We start from the raw sequence: 6,132 nt of genomic DNA, 5'->3' as shown, positions 1-6,132 counted from the left end.
AGAAACAACTAGAAATTTCAAATATTGATGCTATGACTATATATTAGAAAAATGATTTGTTGTTATCTATGAAAAATGCATATTATTGTTCTGGGCTCTGGCAAAGTCAGCCTTCTGGGTGTGCTTAATAAAAGTACACACAAATCCCATGGTTCAGGAACTGGACAACATACAACAGGATTATTCTATCACTGTCGAAAACTAGAAGCAACCCACATAGAGTAGGCAAACAACCTGTACCAAATTCATAGAAGAACAGTTAGAAAATCTGTGGTTTCACCTCAAGGCTTACTACTTTAAAAAGTAAATCCTGAGGTTCTGTCACTTGTAACAAACCTGGATGGCCCTAAAAGACATTAACTTCAGTAAACAAGTCGGGCACAGAAAGAGAATACGGTATCCTTTTACTTTTAAGTAGCTGGAAAGGAAAGATCTCACAGGACTGGGTTTCCCAGAGCCTGGGGAGGCTGGAACAGGAGGAAGAGAAGGTCAGTGTCACTGTCTCTGAGAGGACAACATTCTGGGATTCTGTGGCAAAGCAGGATGATGTAAGCAACAGCAATGCACACTTTGTCTCAGGTTTAGAAAGAGGAATATTTGTGTACTTCTGTAGAAGTGTGGTAAAAGTGTACAGCGACAGACATGGTCCTTGCCCGGTATCAATCACTTTTCTACGTCTGCACGAGTGAGAACATCACAGGGTACCAGATGTGGCCTACCACTCACAAGCACAGAATACATACGGAAATAAACTGAATGCTCTACAAAGGAATGGAAGAGCATATTTATTCTGCCACATCTAGGCAATATAACTAAATCTTGTATGGTCACTGAGGGGACTGGAGTGCTGAAAATGCATACATTCTGTTTCTTAAATAAATACATGCTTTCCAGTGGGAGGATCCTCCCCTGGATTTGTCTTGATTTTGGATTTGGGAAAGGCTACAAGAGAGACTTTTCAGTGTACTAAATTCCCTGAATGCTATATGTAAACAAAACCTAAGAAAAGTGAAAAGCTGAGAACAGAAAACAGAACAATTCATAAGTTCAGGATCAGGAAAAAGACACAGTAGTTTACTTGGATTTATTTTCTATTTTATTGTATTTTTATTTTTGCCACTTGTATGTTAGGCATGCAGGTTTAAATGCTAGCCACCAGGAAATTCCAATAGACAATGAATGTCTGCTTTCTCTGTAACCCAAAAGCCAGACAAATTGAAATATGGCTGCAGGAAGCATTTTAACATAGCCAGTCTCCAACAACAAGAGATCACTGAAGGTGAGCTATGACTCTGCTCTCACCCATATCAGCCAAGGCTACGCTGGAAACTTTAGATAATCTCTTCAAGAATGCTCTAACTAAGCACCCCAATCCCATGCCAGGATGAAGTCCCAGAAGCTCAGGTGGGGACTGGGCATTCCTTTGTGTTAGCCAATAAGGGTATCTTTTGCTCTTTTGATGGTGAAAGTAGAGGACACATGGGTCCCAAATTGCCATCTTCTTCAACAAGTGAGAAGACAACTCTCACCTCTTTCAAAGAGGTGATTCTGTCAGATGGTTTTTAAGGAGGGAAGTTTTCTCCAGCACTGAGCAATAATAAGATTCCTCGAGTGCCAACTCTTAGGGACAGTGGAGACAAATGGAGGACCAGAATTCTCACTTGTGCTGGGCGATAACGAGGCAAGACCTTGCTGCAACGCTCAGCGAGGTTCAGTGGGACACCTGGACATCTATTTCTACTTAGAAGCAATGTATGCGTTCTCTTTCCCTGCTTGGTTGGTGTCATGGAAATCCGGCTAAGGAAAAAGTTACCTAAGATTCAGAATCCCTAATATGAATGTTCAGAACTGAAAAAAAAAAAAGAGTTTAATATAATAAGAACCAGAAGAATCACAAATCAAATGAGAGAAGATAATCAGCGGATGGCGGTGTGGGGAGAACAGTGAGGTTATAGTTTTCTAAAATGTGTAGTTTTAAAAGAAGCTGTGATAAAAATGTAAAAGAAGCAATTATGAACATGTTTGGTGAAAGTGGGAAAAAATAGAAAGACTAAGTAAAGAAACAGAAATTTTAAGCAAAAAAGTAGAAGAAGCAGAAGTTTGTGGAGAGGAAACAAGAACAATCAAAGGGTAATTTTAGCACAGCAAAATACACCAGCCTCGATAGAAAGCTCAGCTTAGGGAGTCATGCAAAATGAGCACCGTGGGGAAGAATCGTTGAACTGAAGTATATAAAATAATTACTCTAACAAGAGAAAAACATCCCAACATAGAAAATATTTCCCTAAAAATGAGCAAGGCTTCATGGACTTGTAGGACTACAGTGAAATATCTAACTTTTGTGTCAACAGAGTTTCCAAAAAAGAAAAGGAAAAAGGTTTTTTAAAAAATGTAGAAATAATTGCTGCATGCTTCTCAAATCTGTAGATTTAAGAGGCATCGCAGCCCAAAAAAGAACTTACAGCAAGACATATTAAAATTAAGTATCTGAAAATTAAATAAAATAGATATTTTCAAAATCAGATAAAAGTAACACTATATGTCAAAGGAAAATTATATTTACAGTGATTTTTTCATAAAAAAGTTGTGAAAGCCAAATGAAAATGATGCATTATTTCTGAAGTGTACAAAGCAAGGAATTGTTGATCCAAATTCTACAGCAAGCAAAAACGTGCTTGGAGAATTAAAGGAAGGTCAGGCATGCTTACACTAAGCAAAGCAATATGGTTTCAGAAGCCTTACTAAAAGGATGATTGCAGGGTGTTCTACAAAGAGGGAAAAGACGAAACAAGGAACTTAGGAAATTAATGAAAAAACAAACACAGTGAGCAAAATATAAGAAAATACATCCTCTTTCTTTTCACATTTTCTAAATTATAACATATGACTGAAGTAAAAAGGTTAACATTGCCCGGAATAATTTTATGTGTGGAATCCACACCTGAGATAAAACTAAGACTTAAGATATCAGCAACAGAGTAAAGGAAAATAGAGGAAATGTTTTCATATTTCACTTGCTCTGGTGAATGAGTAATGCAGGTTTCTAGGTAGTCAAGACATTTTAAATACAATATAGTAGCTACAGAAACAACAGTTTAAAAGCTATGCCAAGAGATAACTATCATGCAATAGGTAAATTAAAAATAAAATACTAAAAGCTATTTAAGTAATTTGTCCACAGGTATAGAAGAGAAAATGATGAAACGAGTCTTACAAAGAATAAGCAGAGCATTAAAAATAAAATAACAGCTTGATCTTCAAGGTATTACTAATTAAATTAAATGTAAATGATTTAAATATCCAACTTAAATAGAGGTTCATTAAAAAACATGATCCAAATGTATGCTATTTAGGAGTATTTGCTTAAAAAGTAATAGTATTGTCTTCTTGGATTAAAAAATGGCAACAAATATATCATATAAATATGGATTAAAGTAAATTAGTGTAAGTATATGATAATTAAGGTAGACCTTAAAGCAATCCGAATTAAAGAAAAAGAGAGATAAACATAGAATAATAGAGAACTTATAATATTTATAGATATCTGCATCAAACAAGAGAATTACACATATTTAGAGAAAAGTTAATAGAATTAAAATATGCAAATAAAGTTTTATATATATAAATGACCTCTCATCAATTTCTAAAACTGGAGAAACACAAGTGAGACAGAACTACAAATCAGGATCCTCCATTAATATTCCACCAAAATTTTAAATGATTTTTTTACTTGCAATTAGAAGGCAGCCAAATATATACAATAAATCCTGTGTAGTGTTCACATGGGATTTATCCTGAGCAAGCAAATTTGTTTCAATATTTGAAATTGGTCCATCTAATCAACCCCATAAACATCTATATTATCATGACAATTATTACGGGAAAAAGATTTGCCCAAAACTTGACTCCCAGGCATGATAAATACCCTCAGAAAACACAGGAAGAAGGGGGATTTCCTCAGCGTAAAGAATACTCACCAAGACAGTAGCTGCCATAGAACTGATGGTGAGCTACCAAACAGCTGATGTGGCCACAGCAAAACACGCCCAGTTCTTGCATATTAAAAGCTGAGCAATCTCAATGAAGGAAATGTAAGACAAATAAGTGGAGAGACACAGTGTCTGTGAGGATTTGAGAATTCAGCAGAGTAAAGATCATGGTTATCTCCAAAAATAACAGGCAATCTTAATATAATTCCCTAAAAACAAGATTACTGCAAAATAGGAAAAGTGAGGCACACTGAATACTCAGTACAGCTGTGAAATGGATGAGTAAAACAGGGAAACAGGGCTCCCGACTCCAAGACTCACTGCTGACCGTGTGGCTGAGCCGCTGGACAATGGGAAGGACCAGGGGCATCCAGAATCGGGCCGTGACAACATGGGCACAGGAGAGTGGTCCGCAGGAGAGAGGAGGCACTAAGCCCTTCTACAGAACAATGATCGAGCCTTACCAAATGGTCCTGGAGCAGCTACACAGCCATGAGGGACAAAATGTGAGCCCTAACATTAGTCTTACACTGTGTACAAAATGTAAGATGTCTTATAAAGTTAAAAATAAAAAAGTTTTTAAAAATCTTTGTCCCAAATTATGCAAATCTATGGAATAAGGCTAGGCAAGAAGTTCTGAATCACTGTACCAAAAGTACAAGCCACAAAAGGTAAAAAGACTAATAAGCAGGACTGTTCCAGGGAACTAAAGTGTTCCCTCTGAGACACTCCATTATGAGGGACGAAGGAGATCAGCAAAAGGGAGAACAAGGCACATTTTGTATAAAAATGTAGAAGGAAATTAAACTCATGAAAAATTAGTTTACTAACGGAAGTCCAAATTACATAGAGAGAAACTATACGTCCATCGTATAGAAGTATGTATGTAATTATAACACACACTTCATAAAGACAGAAATAGAACATTCTTGCCACAGCTCACACTGGGATGTGTGTGGACAAAGTGAGTCACTTGCACACTGTGGGTGTGTCAGATGGTGCAAGCGCTCTGGAAAATAATGTGGCAATTGAAGCAAACACACGTAACTGCAAAAGATACAGGAGCTGCGATAACTCAAAGAAACGAAGACCTATTTTCACAGGATGTCCTTGGAAAAATGGCCAGAGGCAAGTTCATTCCTGATCCTAGAGCCCTGACCGAGAAACTCATCAGGCGCTCTTCACGAGCTGAGTTGTTACACAAAGTGTGAGGTAGCCATACATGGAAAAGTACTCGGGGAAAAAAGGAATGAAAAATAGATGCATTGATCTGGATAAATCTTCAGAAACTTATCCTGAATGAGAAAAGTCAATCCCAAGAAATTGTGCCCTGTGTAATTCCATTTTCTGTAGTGCTGTCAAGGCGAGAAGACCCCAGAAGGGACAGTGTAGACAGATATTCGCGGACACGAGAGCGAGCTAGGTGCAGCTGCGTGGGGACAGGCACAGTCACAGAGCCGCGGAGCATGAGGGCACACAACAGACGAGTTGTTCCGCATCGTAACTGTATTCATGGTGATACCTTGCATTTATATTTTATAATAGTTTTATGAGATGTTACTAAAGGGGAAGCTGAGGGAAGGCTATGTGAAATGTTACTCTATCGTTTTTACACTTCAGTGTTAGTCTGTGATTTTTTTCATAAAAATGTTGGTCAGAAAATTCCCGCCTTTGCTGATTAGAAGCATACTTTTGCATTTTGGTATGCAGCTCAGGAGCTGTTCATAGATCCAGTTATTTAAATCACTTCTCCTGGAACCACTGATAACTTAATGTCCACAGATAATATTTTTAAATTAAGTATTACTTCCAAACTCATTTGCCGCTGTATATGGCATAGCCAGGAGAGAACATGAACATTTGTGTTTACATAATTTTAAGTATGATAAATATCAAATATGGGGCCTCAAATTTTCACAGAAAGGATTAAAGTGCCTTGATCATTTAAATTCTATGTGCCTCTAGATGGCACACGTTAATATTAGCACTATTATTTCATGAGATTTCTTGTTACTTTGTGAGCGAGATATAAACGATTGAAAATGTTCACTTAAAAAGCCACGAGGGGCTGGCAGTAACCAAAACTATGTGCTTCAAATTCTAAAGTCAATGCCAAATAGTGAATCTGAATAACAATGTTCAT

The 6,132-nt window shown here is 37.2% G+C and overlaps 1 long non-coding RNA gene across 1 annotated transcript in view; it reads left to right on the top strand.

Annotated features, from left to right (window-relative positions):
- Nucleotides 1-6,132, top strand: part of LOC134471343 (uncharacterized) — a 173,547-nt gene that overhangs the window by 54,980 nt on the left and 112,435 nt on the right. The window lies entirely within an intron of this gene.

The sequence above is a fragment of the Cavia porcellus genome, unplaced genomic scaffold (genome assembly GCF_034190915.1).
Source record: "Cavia porcellus strain 051 isolate PalLab524CR breed Dunkin Hartley unplaced genomic scaffold, mCavPor4.1 scaffold_18, whole genome shotgun sequence".
Lineage (NCBI taxonomy): Eukaryota > Metazoa > Chordata > Mammalia > Rodentia > Caviidae > Cavia > Cavia porcellus.
The sequence above is the reverse complement of the archived record's forward strand: the minus strand, read 5'-3'. Positions and strand labels throughout refer to the sequence as shown.